The 16360-nt window shown below is 36.1% G+C and overlaps 1 pseudogene; it reads right to left on the bottom strand.

Annotated features, from left to right (window-relative positions):
* Positions 1–4530: 4530 nt before the first annotated feature.
* On the bottom strand, positions 4531–14357 carry LOC149262482 (glyceraldehyde-3-phosphate dehydrogenase A, chloroplastic-like; annotated as a pseudogene).
* Positions 14358–16360: the final 2003 nt, after the last annotated feature.

Raw genomic sequence — 16360 nt, 5'->3', positions numbered from 1 at the left:
ATATTTCTCATGGAAAGTCAATTACATTTAGTGCATGTGGTGGGGAGAAATCCTACATGTCACAATGTGTTGAACTCATAATGAGTATTCCTTGTAATGGATATGAGCCTTGTTGTCTAAGAAATCCCTCAAGGACTGCAATATGTATATTCCTCATATGGAATATAAAGATATTTCTCATGTATTGGAATATAAATATAAGAGTGAGGAGTGGGAAATGAGCCACAAGAAGTCCTTAGAAAATCGACAGGAAGAAGGTAAGTGCAATAAATAAATAAAAAAAGGCCAAAAATGCAAAAATGGAGAAGAAATACAAGGGAAAGATGGTGAAACAACAAATTCAAAATCCATGGGAGGAACAATGATTAGAGATAGTGAGGGAATATGTTCCCTCAAAAGAAGATAAGTGCAAAAAATAAGAAAGGGAAAAAAGGCAAAAATAGAGAAGAAATACAAGGGCAAAATGGTGAAACAACAAATTCACAATCAATGGGAGGAACAATGATTAGAGATAGTGAGGGAAGATGTTCCCTCAGCCTAGGGGTAACAAAGGCAGACATTCAAACTCTCACTTATGAAAGTGTAGTTAAATAAACATTAAGCTCAATGTCAATCATGAGAGGGAGGGAATTTGTGAAAGAAATGTGAGAACGAGAATTTAAATGGAATAAAGCATTGTGATTACAATCCTTGCTTGCCGAGTTTGGGTACTTACTTTGAGGCCTATTCAAAAATTAGGTATGATCTATCTATGTATCTTTTTATCTAATTAGTTTGTAAAATAGTTTCCAAGTAGCTATGTTAGAGAATGGAATTTGTGAAAAACCATTTTCATCGTCCTGCCTATCTTGAGATGGAGATGGACAGATATGAGTATTGGAGATAGAATTCTCCCATTTTTTTGTTGTAACAAGTTGTACAGGTATAGCTACAACCCCCTAATTTTAGTTCAAACAATATCCATTGGTGTGAGAAAAGATGTTTGAGGTTTGCACCTTGCCTTTTTTTATCCCTATCGATGTTTAATAGATCTAAGGATAAGATGGATTTATGTTAGTTTATAATTTCTTAAAATTTAAATATAGAAATTGAAATAAATATGATGTCATTTCATTTTTATTTTATGTAGAAGTATTTAAATAAATAATACATCAGGTCTATTTTTGTTCATTTTATTGTATTAGTGACACACCCACACATGGGGATCTCCCCCACCTTGGGCTATCAAGCACCCTGCTTCTGTTGGCGCAAAGAATAAATATGGCTTGAGAAAAGTTTGGTTCTTACCCATTTTGAACTTGGAGGTAGGTTACAGTTAATAAACAAACATTCAAGCTCTTCTAGTTGATTATTTGTCTTTAATCAACATATATGCTTGTTATAACACCATTTGGTTACTTTTAAGCAACCATAAAGACTCTAATTGATTGCTATGTGAAATGAACTCTCCAAAGGTTAATGGTAGGAATATTATTGTAGGCTATCCATACCCTTCAACGATTTAAATCTTTTAAGCTCAACATAAACTTTTGATATGTTTCATTAATCTAATATTTTGCTCCCAATATTCCATCCCTCCACTTGACATACTTCAACGATATCCTTTGTGTTGTTATATAGTTAGGTGTTTGTGCTTCAACCTAGATAGCTAATTTTGTATTTTAAGGATATGTCTTCTTTTCAGTTACATCTTTATTGTGCTCTTAATGTATTTCAAAATCCTCAATGACCTCCTTTGTGGAATTTTATAGCTAGGTGTTTGTTTTTCAACCTAGATAGCTACTTTTATGTTTGAAAGATATGCCTCCTTTCCAGATAAATTTTTATTATGCTCTTAATTTATTTCATAATCTTAACAAAACTTCCCTCTTTCCTTTCTAACAAAGAATTAATTTAATTCATATTATTGATTGTAGTTAGTGCTAATATCAAATTAACATCTGCATGGATTTAGAATTTTCTTACACTTGATATTGAATTTATATCTATTGTAACAAGTATAAGGATGTAAATATTTCTTTATTTCTCTCTTTTACCAAATTAATCTCTTTTACTTTTGTGTACTTGCAGTCATCCAGAACTCATGGACAGAGCTGGAAAAGCATTGATAGAGCACAAGTCAGAAGTCTTGAGCCAGAAATATTATTTTTGTATAGTTGATCATCTTGGTCATGCATATTATTTTAGATAGACTCAAGACTTTATTAAGAAAGATGACACTATAAAATGATCCTATTGTGTAGGTCCTTGTTTGATGCATCCTGAATTCATTGCATTTTTTAGGTAGGTGAGTTAAAGTGGAACACCTTTGCAACTTAGAGCCTGGAAATTATGAATTTTATGAACTTCTATCAAGCATTCATGTTGCAGATGACAAGTGAGATAATGCACAAAATGTGACAATAGTTAAAATAAATTTTATTTCAAATGACATAGAGTTGTAGTTTGGTGGAGTTAAATGATAAGGTATACAAAGTCATTGTGGGAGTTAAATTAACACCTTTGATTTGAGGAATTTTATGAAACATTTTCCAATATTGGTTGGGCATATATGGAGGTGGTAGGTAATGTTTGTAAAACAAGATTTACACTGCAGACCAGGAAGAGGTTAAGGAATACATGCTCAATAATACTTTCTAATTTATGAAGACAAAAACTGGAATGTCTATTTTGTTCTGAAAAACTTGCATTTATGTAGTGACACCCATAGTGGCAAGTTAATCTCCAAAATGTTCACTTGAGAAATTATTGCAAGGGAGCAACCCTTTCCATCATTTCAGAGGTGAATCTACTTTTTTGTAGACTGGTACCCTCAATTATGTTGGGTATTAAACGAGGAGCCTTGAAGAAAAAACCCTTTTTTTTCCTCGCAAGATTTGTAAGAATCCTACTTTGTAACTGTCATATGGAGGATCTGTGTATATTTGCTTGAAGAGTAACCTATAGATGGTACCATTGCATGAAACATTACGTGAGAAGATACTTTGCAAGAATGAGTTCATCATCTTGTGACTATGAGGAACTTGAAGATGCCACCAGGGCCTTGGAAAGGTTGCCTGATCATTTTCTTCACAATGATCAAAGCATTTGGAAGTAGCGAGACACAATCAATGCCATTTTTGTCACAATCATTTAATAAATATAAGTATGATGTGATCATTTTCTTCACAATGATCAAAGCATTTGGAAGCAGTGAGACACAATCAATGCCATTTTTGTCACAATCATTTAATAAAGATAAGTATGATGTGGGGATTCCTATCATAAAATATCAAAAGGAAGGAAGATATATTGGTGTTGACCTTACTGTACATGATGATGTAGTAATAGTAGTGGTTTAGCATGGCATGTCACCTGATACCCAACATACATATCATTTGTCAATGCATGTAGTAACACCGGAGATATGAAGTAGGACCAGAAGATAATGCTCAACAAAATATATGAAGTAGGACCAAGTGCATAATTGGTTAGTGGCCCTCATTGGCACCTCTATGATTTTCCTCATTATAGACTTAAACCAAAATTTTCATCTAACTTGGAGTTTTTTCTCCTATTACGGCCAAAATAAGAGTTTGGCTCCAAACTTATTTATTTTTGTTTTTTTAACATAGGGCAACTTTTGTTGATCCGAGATGTTTTAGATGTGGTTGTTGATGTGGTACCTCAATTCCACATGTCACCCTAAGAAGTTGAAACATCACCTCCTATCATCACTCAATCACCCTTCTCTCTCTCTCTCTCTCTCTCTCTCTCTCTCCTCTCTCTCTCTCTCTCTCTCTCTCTCTCTCTCTCTCCCCCCGCTCCTCTTTCTTCCTTCCCTCGTATTTTCTTTTCCTTTTATCATAGTGTGTACACTTTTTTGGTGGGCCCACTTATCCTTGAAAACAACCCACAATTTTTGTTACAAATGGGAAAAGGGCCACACCCTCTATCACTCATCTACCTATCCCCTCTTCATAGGCTAAGGTGACAAGCAAGGCCAATCCCACATCCTTTCCCTCTCGGCACATAGCTTGTCCTTGCACTTTATCAAATGATGGATATTGAGTGAAAATTTATGGTTGTGAAGAATCACAAGTGATTGAGCTGAAAGGAGGTTATCTTGTCCTCCAAGTCCCAATACCATTTACCAAGATGAGTGGTTTCAATCATGATACACAATTTCTCAAAAAAATTAACAATTTGAATGATTTTTTGATCTAAAATTTCTATGATTCAGAATGTAATTCAAAAAGCAAACTTTATAAATACACACTATGATCTTGAAACTATGATGTCAGTAAGTTGAATAAGGAACCCCTTACCAATAGAGGGGAAAAAAGAATTATGCAAAGCACCTTGAAAAAACCAAAAAATTGTAATATAATTTGAAAAATTGTTCATAATGTTGTCATGGAATAAACAACATGAAACATACATTACATATATTAGACTAAGCGGCTCATTTCATAGTAAATAATAATGGAAAACAAAAACAACCATATTTGTTATGTAGCAACTTACGTTGAGCAAGGAGAAATTAATTGTCTAAGACTTCCAATTGTTGGCAACGATGTTAGCCAAATCAACAATTCTCTATGAATAACCCCATTCATTGTCATACCAAGCAACCACTTTCACCATATCATCTCCCATCACCATTGTGAATGATGAATCCATAATTGAGGAGATATTTGAACACCTGAAATCTATTAACACTAGAGGCTCATCACACACTACAAGCTTCCATTAAGCTCTTTATCTGCACTTTCTCGGAACGATGCATTCACCTCCTCTACAAATTTCTTCTTCTCCACCTGAACAACCAATTCAAAAACTAATACATTGGGTGTTTGGCACTCTCAAAGGAATTCCATTAAGTTTCCCTTTCAGACTTGGGAGAACTAGTGCCACTGCCTTTGCCACTCTTGTTGATGTTGGGACAATGTTCAAGGTTGCAGCTCTGGTGCACCTAAGATCTCTATGAATAGCATCGATAAGTCTCTGATCACCAGTATATGAATGAGTTGTTGTCTTGGTGCCCTTGATGATTCCCGCACAAAACAAATTTAGGTGTACATTGGAAAGCATATTGAACATGAACAAAGCAATGTCCTCAAATAGGAACTAAACAATGACATTTTAAATCCAGATAAACTATGGTGATCAACAGTAGAAAATGATAAGTTAGATTTCAACATGAAATAGGGGAAAAAATGAATATAGTGTTCTTTCTATTTAACCAGATGACACTCACCGAATTTCTGGTCCAGAACTTTAACGAAAGGAGCCAGGCAATTAGTAGTGTATGAGGCATTGCTAATAATTTCTTCTATAGGATTATAGTTTTCCTTGTTCACACCACAAACACATGTAGAATATATCCATTTCCAGGAGCTGTGATCAAAACCTTCTTTACCCCAGCCTAGAGATGCTTACATGCACCTTCCCTGTCAACAAACATGCTAGTGCCTTCTATGACCAAATCAATCCCATAGTCCCTACAAATACAATATGAAGCATTTTTTCATGAGTTGAGAAGCATCAATTATATCTATATAATAATCCTAGAAGGCTACTCAGTATTATACAAATTTAGCAATTTTTTTGCAACGGTAGCTGTTGTTGCCTCTGCCAGTAGTCTATTTGTTATAGGTTTTGGAGTTGTCTAGGAATATTTTTCAGTGGAATTTGTTAATATTTAATTAGGAATTTGTTGAAATTGTAAGTTTGAATTGCGATATTTCCAGAATTTGAGTGTTCTATGGGTTTTTCAGGTGTCGAATCCATATATGCAAGCTAAAACACATTTTAAATAACAAAATATCACAAATTGACAAAAATTTGTTTGACCAAAAACTCCAAAACTTGAAATAGTTAAAAAATACCCTTTAAATATGCTAATCAGCAAATTTGCAATGCACATGTTGTTAAATCGAGTCTTTCATTCTCTATTCTGATTTCTTTCTATTTTCAAGCCAAGTTCACCTGAGCAACCAAAATACTATACATAGAAAATAAAGAATTGACCATTTTGATTAAAGTTGGTGCATTTGAGTAATCTAATTGAGACCCAAGAGAGCCTGTTAAGTGTTGAACATGTCAATTTCACAATGCTCTAATTATTGATTTTTGAATGAACTGATAATTATCCCAAAGAATTTCAATATCTACTAAACCCAACTGTAAACATTAGGAATCTGATCCAATACTTAAGTGTAAGAAGATCTGTAGCATTAACCTATAAACCTATACAAATGATTAGTTTCATGTTTACAGGGTTCTGATCCGAGACAAATTTGATGACCTTGTCGTCTATAGAAATGCCATCATTTCCTGCTAACTGCACATCTGTGTCAAAGGTTCCAATAATAGAATCATATTTGAGCAAATGTGAGGCATGTTTAACACCTTCGGTGTCATTGATGAGAACCACATCCAAAGGGGAGTCCTTTTGACCATGCCAACATCGGAGAAAATTGCGACCAATCCTTCCAAACCCATTGACTGCAACTTTTATCCTTGCCTCCACTGCGCCCCTTTTTTTTTCTAGATGATCCTGCCTAGAGTGAAAGAAAAAGGGAAAGAGGACAAAAAACTAGATCAGTTCATTGTTTACCATGAAAATCCGATACACACATTTTATGTGATGAAACAACATTTGCAAAGTGAGATCCATATACACCAAGGACAATCATTAAACAAGTAATCTCTGCTTGCAATACTATAACAAGCTCGAATTGTCTAACCCCTGCATGGACTAGGGCATCAATCATATAGATACGTTAAATCAACATACACCAACAGAATGATCAAAAGCCTTACTATTTGTTTGTTCAAATTTGCCTGAAATCTGACAGTAATTTTTTGGAATTATAGGTTTGATTGGTAAACACAACACAAATTGAGTGCCCCTAGGTTTTTCAAGGCACCAAATCCATTCTTATATTAAAAATGGATCTTAAATAACAAAAAAACCATTTTCTAACCAAAAATTGTTTTGCCGAATTGTCACCAAAAACTCCAAAACATAAAATAACTAGAGTCTAGACAATCCGTATTTCTACACATATGAGTATCATGAATAATTCTCAGTACGAAATGTACCAACATAAGTGAGGCTGACAATCAAATTGTTAATAAACCTAGTGACATATAAACCTCAATACAATGACCATGATACAATGCACAGAACTCTGATGAACCATGCAACAAACACACAACAAAATGGACTTCAATTAGGCCCCTATGACAATTCAGAGAGCAAACCGGCCTCCATATAAACCAAAGCAATTACTACCAATCATTTTGTACAGTGACACAATGACATGCAATCATTAGTACCATAGTAGAATGTGTTGATTTTTGTGGGGCGTCAGGAGGTATTCTCGCATGCCAAGATGCCTCCTAAATCGGCCTAGAAGATTTACGAAAGTAAAAATAAAATTCCAAATTTTTATTATGCTTCATGTAGGCTCAAAAAAGACAAGTTGGCACAGCTCATGAAGGAATGTTTCCTTAGGGGTAAATGCACCCATTCGACTTATATATATATACATGATGTGACATTTCATTTGATCACTCATCATCATCATCTCTCTTCTATAACAATCACACGTGGGAGCAGATAGAGGATGAATTTGAATGAAGTTTGGACTTGGATTATTGACCCAAATTTCTAGACAATTTGGAATTGTAAACATTTTTGAAGAATAATTTCTCCTTAGAAGAAGTTTTGTTGGGTTTTCTCTCAAGTTTGGGTTTCCCACGGAAAATTTGTCGTCTCTATTATGCATGGATGTCTTTTTATGATCACTGTTGTTTCTGTTCTATTTATTTTTTAAATATTCATGTATAATTGCTTAATGATATTAGTGGCATTAGATAAATTGTTTGAAGATCATTAGGTAGTAATTATCATATCAAAATATTGGTTTCTATTATGTATATTGTAGAAAATTCAACATGGAATCAAAGCTTTGTTGAGAGAGTAGCCACTAAAGTCAGCCTAAGAGACAAGGGAGAGGGACTTCATTTGTGGAGCAAGAGAGCCCTAGAAGGAGCCATAGGCAACAAGCTAGAAGAGGTCGAATTAAGGAATGAACAAGGAGATTTGCTCTAGAATAGCTAAGTCAAAGGTCTATCCAAACGAGTTAACCAAGGTCTGGTTAGGTCTGGAGCTACATAAAGAAGGCCAAGGGATGCAAGCTTGGCTATAGGGTGGCAAGCCTAGGAAGGTTCCGCAAGTCTAAAATAGGGGATCCATGAAGCTAGATAGAGTTGAATTAGGGCAACTGAAGGTTGGACAGAGCTGAAAGAAGGCATCTGTGAGGCTTGTGTTGATTTTGTTCAACCTGGTTGAGGGCTAATAGCCACAAGGTGTCTGGCCATAAGCAAAAGGGAAGTTGTTGGGTTTTGTTTGAAGTATAAACACACAGAGTGAGGAAGAGAAGGTGGCTGCAAGGCAGTTTAGGGCATCAACAAGAGTACCATAACCTGTTGGAGACTTCTAAGAAGGTTGGTTGAGTTGGTTGTGGAACAACTAGGAAAGCGATGCAAAGAAAAATGCTACAACCTAAAGGGTTGAGGAAAGGAAACAAAGGTCAAAGTTAAACTTGTAGGCCTATGTTAGGCCAAGTTTGAAGAGGTCTGAGGCTACAAAAGTAGGCTAATCAACAATGAACAAAAGGGAAAACAACTAGGTGATAAGTGGCTGTTATGATCATGAATATGAGGAGGTTTTATTTGTCTTGAAGTCTTTATACTTGTTGAAAGTCTTAGGGCTTGTGGAATTAAACCTTAGAGCAATACTTGGAGTGTTAGATGCAAGTGGCATTTGTGAGATGATTACTTGGTTTATCTCCTTGATAGCATGTGGAATGCAAGAGGGAGATCCAAGGGTGGACTTGGGGTTGATGCTAGCTTGTTGTTAAGCCTTTGGTGTGGCTAGATAACTCAGTGAATGGCTTGCTAAGCCTAATATATAGGATGAAGAAACCATATCTCTTACAGATCATGCAAGAATGGAAAGCAACATGCATTAGCAGCTGAATGTTAAGGACGAGGATGAGCATCCACTTCAAAAGAAGATAAGGAATCCAAGCTTGATGATATTGCAGATAGACTTCATTGATTTATGAAAGGAGGCAAGGATCAAGAAGGAGTTGACAATTCCCTACAACCGTCAATAGTTTCTTTTTTTTAATCAAGAGATAAGTACTTCCTATCTTTTCCCTTGAATATTATTATTATATTTATTCCTTGGTCAACCTATTGTCTTTTTACTTTTTGCTTGGTTATAATTGTTTCTTCCATGGCCTCCTGAATGAGGTTTGCAGGTACATTGTGAAGGCTACCAAGGAAATGATTATGGCATTAAATGGTAGCATCTAAAAGAATAAAGAAAAGTTTGTGGCAAGAGGGTTCTCCCAATAAGAGGGAGTGTACCACAAGGATTTTTCTTGCTCCAGTCTCAGATGGATAATTTCTTGTATGACCTAAGAGCTCAAACATAAACTCAACAAAAGTGATTGGTGTTGGAGAGGGAGAAATTGTATAGACATCCAGGACTGTGCTAGATGAGCAGAAGAGCTTCCAGTACTGAGGGAGAAGATAGTCAAGCTGAGTGGAAGGAGGAACCTTCCAAAGAGGATGTCATGGGTTGAGATTGTCAAGATGCTCACATAAAAAAGGTCTCTAAGAGAAATATGCCTTCTTTGAGGAGACAATGTCAAATAGCAAAAGGACTTACTTACATGAAAGAGGGAGAAACAACAACAAAAAGAATTGCTTGCATGATAGAGGGAGAAACAATGACAGGAGGATTTGCTTCTATGACAGAGGGAGCAACCAGGACTACCACAGGAAGGCCTGCTTCAGTGTCGGAGGGAGTTGGCCTCGAAGATTGAAATGAAGGATTCTGGAAAGATACACTATTTCTTGGGATTGGAGATTCAGATTTGGTGGATCTCACGATGTACAAGCAATTGATTAGATTATTGATATAGTTGGTTAACACCAGGCTTGATATTTTCTTTGCAGTGAACACCCTAAGCCAATATCTGGTCGAGTCGAGGTAGATACATTGGGTTGTCTAAAAGCATGGTGGAGGTACTTGCGTGATACATTAGATATGGTTTGATATATGTCTGAGGTAGTGAAGTTAGTTTGTAGGGATATATGGATTTAGATTGGGCTGGGAATGTAGAGGAAAAAAAGAGCACATCATGGTGTTTCTTTAGCTTGGGATTGGCTATAATACCTTGGTTCAGTAGGAAGTTGACTTCTATCACACCCAGTACAAAAGAGACAGAGTATATCGTCACTTATGTCGCAAGTTGTGAAACAATATGACATCAAAAGTTTCTTGCCAGAATATTTGATCAAGTCACTTCATTCGAGACATGGTGCAGAAAGGAGCAATGGAGTTGCAGTACACATACATAGATTAGCAGATTGTAGACATTCTCAACAAGCCTATATCTATAGTGAATTTTGTATACTCCATAAACAAGCTTTGCATGATGCAAAAAGTCTCCCTTGTTGAGAGGGAGGGTTGATTTCTTTGCAGGATTAGGGCAGGCCATCTCCTAAAGCCATAAAGGATTTTGGTTGGGTCATAAAGGACTTTGTCTAGGGGAGATGGATATATTCACCTAAGAATATAGAAGGACTTGGCTAGGTCATAAAGGACTTTGAATAGAAAGGTGAATGGCCTAAGGTAATGATACGAGAAATTTACAGGATTGGAAAAAACTTCTCCTGAGAAGCCAAAATGACTTGACTAGGTCATAAAGGACTTTGACTAGAGGATATAGATGTAATTCACCTCAGACTCCATAAAGGATTTTGGTTGAGGGTGAATGGTACAAGGGAAGATTCCCTCCTAAGAAATCAGAAGGAGACTTTGACCAGAGGAGATTGATACATTTGTTTAAGGAGCCATAAAAGATTTTGGCCAGAGGTAAAATGCCTTAGATATTCACATTTCCCAGGATGGAGTTATCTATAGAAATACATCAACATAGCAAGCTCATCAACTTTTCTTATGGAAGAGAAATTTCAGCTAAGGCGAAATCTATTGCAGCCTAGGAGAATATCTCCCTTTCTAAGAAAAAGTTTTGATTTTTTTGTAGTGTCAGGAGGTATTCCCACATGCCAAGAGGCCTCCTAAGTCGACCTAGAATATTTATGAAAATAAAAATAAAAATGTGATTTTTTATTAGGCTTCATGTAGGCCGAAAAAGGAAAAGTCGACCCAGCTCATGAAGGGACGTGTCTGTTGGGGTAAATGCACCCATTCGACTTGTATATATATACATAATGTGATACTTCGTTTGATTACTTATCGTCATCATCTCTCTTCTATAACAACCACACGTGGGAGCAGATAGAGGACGAATTTGAGTGAAGTTTGGACTTGGATTTTTGGCACATATTTCTAGACAATTTGGAATTGTAAACCTTGTTGAAGAATAATTTCTCCTAGAAGAAGAGTTGTTGGGTTTTCTCCCAAGTTTGGGTTTCCTAGGGAAAACTTGTTGTCACTATTGTGCATGGTTGTATCTTTATGATCTTTATTGTTTCCGTTGTATTTACTATTGAAATATTCTGTGCATAATTTCTCGATGATATCAATGACATTAGATAAAAAAATTTAAGATCATTCAGTAGTGATTATCAAATCAGAAAATTGGTTTCTACTACGTATATTGTAGAAAATTCAACATAATGAAGAGAGACATACAAGACCTATAAATACTATAGACAACAATATTGCACTCATCGATCTTCCCACACTTCAAAGAGGCAGCTCAAAGTATAACTTTGATATAACATATGTTTTTCCTAAATGTCTGGCTTAACATGAAAATACCACTTGTATTTATAATAAATCTATCCTCTACTTCAGATTTTCCTTCCACATACAACACATCAACAATAAGACAGTGATGAAATGACACCCAATTATATGTGTGATAATTGGATGGTGAACTGTGATATGAACTCTAAAGCACTAGGGTTAATTAACTTACAACAACATAATTGTATGCCAGGGTAAACATAATGAAATAAAGCGGGCTCTTCAAACAATAGTGTAGCAATTATAAAAAAGAGAGTAGGACTTACATATATAATCATGTAGCAATGCGATGACTATCACATAGGAAAAACAAAATACTGAGCTCCTTACTAAAGGAAGACAGATTAAAGCAAGTTTCACAGCAGGAAATTGCAAAAACTATAGAAAACTAGAAGATGTTGTATATAATCATGCAGCAATGTGATGACTATCACATAGGAAAAACAAACTACTGAGCTCCTTACTAAAGGAAGATTGAATAAAGCAGGTTTCACAGTAGGAAATTTAAAAAACTATAGAAAACCATAAGATGTTGTGCATGTTTTTCTAAGATGCATGTTCACAAAGGGTGTTTGGGTATTGCCAAGTTCGCAACGCGCTATCGTAAAGATACTTGGTGGGTGATAATATGCATGGCATGCCTGGTAATTAATCAGGATGGCCACTCTTCACTTTCTCTTATGAAAAAGATGAGTCTGAAGCTTCAAAGACCTGCCCTAAAATTGGATTTCTATACTGGAAAGAATATCAATTTTTGACTCAATAGCCTTGCAATGTAAAGATACAAGAGATCTAGGTGTCATATCACTTGCACTTGATCTTCTACCACATAAAATATTAAGAACTATGCAATAAGACTATTATTGGCTTACTGCCTTTTCATCCTGTCCATTGAATATTAGTTTATTCTCATCCAAGAGACAACATGGAAAAGTAATTAGCCAATAATTGACTTACTAAATGGTGCTTAATATTTTCCGTGGTGGCACAGTTAAGCATGGGAGAGGGGATTTTGATGTAGTGAATTTCTTTTATGTAGAGGAATGCAATTTCATCCCCTACTAATCTAAGCATCAATTTCTCTCCCTATACACAAAAAAAATAAGAACCAGTGGAAATGTTTTCAAGAATCATAAATAAATTTGAGCTCTCGATCAAACACTAACATCCATATAAACCAAATTGCAACCAGATTGTCAAGTGACCTCAATATGAACAACCACCATATCACAACAACCTAAAATCAATTGCATACACATATACATTAGTTTGAAAATTTGACAATCTAAAGCAACAGCAAGATAGGCCTGAGTGGTTTTGATCCAGAAAAAACAGTCCCATAGATACCACTGAATAATATCAAAGCAAAGTGATTTCTAAAAAAATAGATCAATGGTAAAGAGACCATTTTTTGGGGAAATCCAAGGAATGTTTCCTCACATAAGTAGATGGTATTTCTTTTAAATCCACATTGACATTGGTGACAACCAATTCAACTAACCCCAACTAAACCATGCATGTAAATGTGATAAAAGGATGGAAATATGGCATCCACACAGAGAAAAATTATCTTTATACTCATAACTATCACAATTATACAACAAAACAATATCAAGAGACACCAAAGTGGCCATTTTGCAAGATAACTATTAAGACAATCAATAGTGTGATCACCTACACATACAACAGTGTGATGTCCAGTCATGGAGAAAAATTCCACTGTGGGAAGCTCCTAATTTTCTATAACTTGCTTTACTATCACAATGCCACTTTTCCATTATCAGACAAAGAAATCCACTAATTAGACCAACAACGGTGGTGGTGACTCACAATCATATATGGGATATTATCAAAAGTGTGAACATATCCTCACCACATTAGTTTGGAATGCAACTACTGAAACCAAGTCCTCGTTTTATTTCCTTAGGCAAGGGAAGCCACTGGAGCTCTTGAGACCTGAGTATTCAGAGAATCCCTTCCCTGAAGCCTGCCCATTAACAATAGCACGTGACACATCAATTACAACTTCAACCCCAAATCCAAATGCAACTAATAAACATAAAAAAATATACTTGTTTGAACTGAATAATAATCAAACTAACTACAACAAGCTCAGTACCACCATCCAATACTTCATGTAGGGAAAACCCATATAAGTTAATGAATTTCCAAGTAATATTCACTCATCATTCTTTCATTTGGTTAAGCAACTTTGCATCAGCACATAGAATTCTAATGGTGCATTAGCATTATGGAAACTACAATGAAATAAAACAACATTGTATCTTAGAAAAACCTGCATGAACAACTTATTAGCTAGCAGAGAATAATGCAGGAATAGGCAGACATCCATATGGTGTCATCTTGTAATTTTGAATGATACAGATGGTGAGGGCTTCAATTTTGAATGATATGGATGGTGAGTGGCATGGGAAGTAAAGTATACCTACAAATATACATGAGTGTTGCTGCAGTTGACCACAACAGCCATGGAGAGTGTAGCTAAGGCCATACTCCCTCAGCTACAATATTCTTGTGCGCTTATTGGTAAAAAGCTTGAGATGGACTAAATTAGTAAGCTTATCAAGCCCAGAGGGTATAAACCTAGAGTGTCTGTTGTTGTATGATTTTAGTGTCTCTAGGTTTGTCAATCTCCAATCCCATTGGGGATGCTTCCATTTAGCTCATTCATTAATAGATTCAAATTCACAAGACTCTTAAGATTGTTAATATTGTCTGGAATTGGTCCATATAAATTGTTCTTATATAGAAATAAATATGTTATCTTTGAAAAGGCCATCAACATGTTGGGGATCCTTCCAGATAAATGATTATGTAAGAGGTCACAAAAGCAAGCAATCCCATCCAACCCACCATCCAGCTAGCCATCAAGCAAGAGAAGCCCACCAGAAGCTGGTAAGGTAAGTGATTCCTATAACACCACTATATCCCATATGAAACATCATCTTATACCCTTCCAAAAATGTAGACTCAGATCACTCTTAGCCTTCCCAATCCTTGAGGCTGTATATTCCTAAGAAATTACATCCTCACCATGAACCTGGTGAGGGGTTCTCTCAGACCATCATCCAGTCGCCCGCCGTGTTTCTTAAGTTCCGGCTGTTTATAATCCAATCGAAAGTTCCTTCCTTCCACACAACTAAAAATATCCTCCATTAGAAGCCCTTAGCAATGTACCCAAGTACGATGCTTCTTTCAGTAAGTGTGTAGTTGAACGCCCATGCTCTCTCTATTAAACACCTACAATGCCTTATTTCATGTCCCCTAGCCCTACAGATCGAAAGCAAGCTTCTAAAGAGATAGATACAAATAAAGAAGATAAGGGGTACATTTAGAAAATAAGGTTGGGAAAAGAAGCCATACTTCAAGGCACTCATACCTTAGTGCTCGTATGAGAGGAGACTTCAAGAAGCCATCATTGCCTGAATGAAAGGAAGGAACACCTGAATGATAAGAGCTACTACCTTATTGGTGCCCTAACTTTCTCCCTGTAAGATTCTTCTACTAATGCAAGAAGTATACCATATCTCTTATATCCCCTAACGGCTCTGGAATTTCTCTTACTAAACTGCAATTTTTCATCCACAAGTACTGCAACGTTTGATCCAGACGGTTCTAGGCCAACGTTAAGTTTTTAAACAAAGAGAGACTTCCAAGGAAGGAGAGAACAATACCATTCAACAGGTTAGTACCATTTAGAATGTTAGAGTGCAATAACAATACCTCAAGCTTAGGCAACTATCTGAATCCAAGAATTTCCCCGGAGAAATCATTGGCTGAGAGGTCCAATTTTACCAGCTCCTCCATTTTATTTTCTCATTCGGCAAGATTCCACCGAACTTGGTGCCAATGAGGGCCAAAGGCTATAAGAGACCTTAAATGCAGGTCAAATGCAGGCAAGAGTCCACCGAACCTGGTGCTAATGAGGGCCAGAGGCTATAGGAGACCTTAGATGCTGGTCAAATGCAATGCAAATTCAACATATCAAACTGCCAATCCCTGCTCCCTAAAATCCATGGAGAATACAACCTTATTTTTTTTTTTCTAAGGAATGGACAAAGCCCCTAACTAGTCCTATTACTAGAAATTGGGGTGATGCCAAGAAGAAAATTCTACAGCCAAACCAGAAATCAGGGTGATGCCAAGAAGAAAATTCTATGGCCAAACCAGAAATCGGGCGATGCCAAGAAGAAAATTCTATGACCAAACCAGAAATCGGGCGATGCCAAGAAGAAAATTCTACGACCAAACCAGAAATCGGGTGATGCCAAGAAAATTCTACAACCAAATCAGGCGAAACGAGCTTTGTAATCGGGCGATGCCAAGAAAATTCTACAACCAAATCAGGCGAAGTGAGCTTTGTAATGTTTATCTGCCCTAGTTTTAATGGGATAAAATATAATAATCATTTATTTTTTAAATATATTTTGGACTAACTATTGAAAAGTTTGTAATTTTAAAAATTCACCCCTCTAAAATATGAAACCCCTTAAA

This window comes from Pinus tabuliformis, chromosome 6 (assembly GCF_031772625.1).
Source record: "Pinus tabuliformis cultivar Carrire ecotype Pingquan chromosome 6, CPIR1, whole genome shotgun sequence".
In the NCBI taxonomy this organism is placed as follows: domain Eukaryota; kingdom Viridiplantae; phylum Streptophyta; class Pinopsida; order Pinales; family Pinaceae; genus Pinus; species Pinus tabuliformis.
Note: the sequence above shows the minus strand (reverse complement) of the source record. Positions and strands in the feature narration are given on the sequence as shown.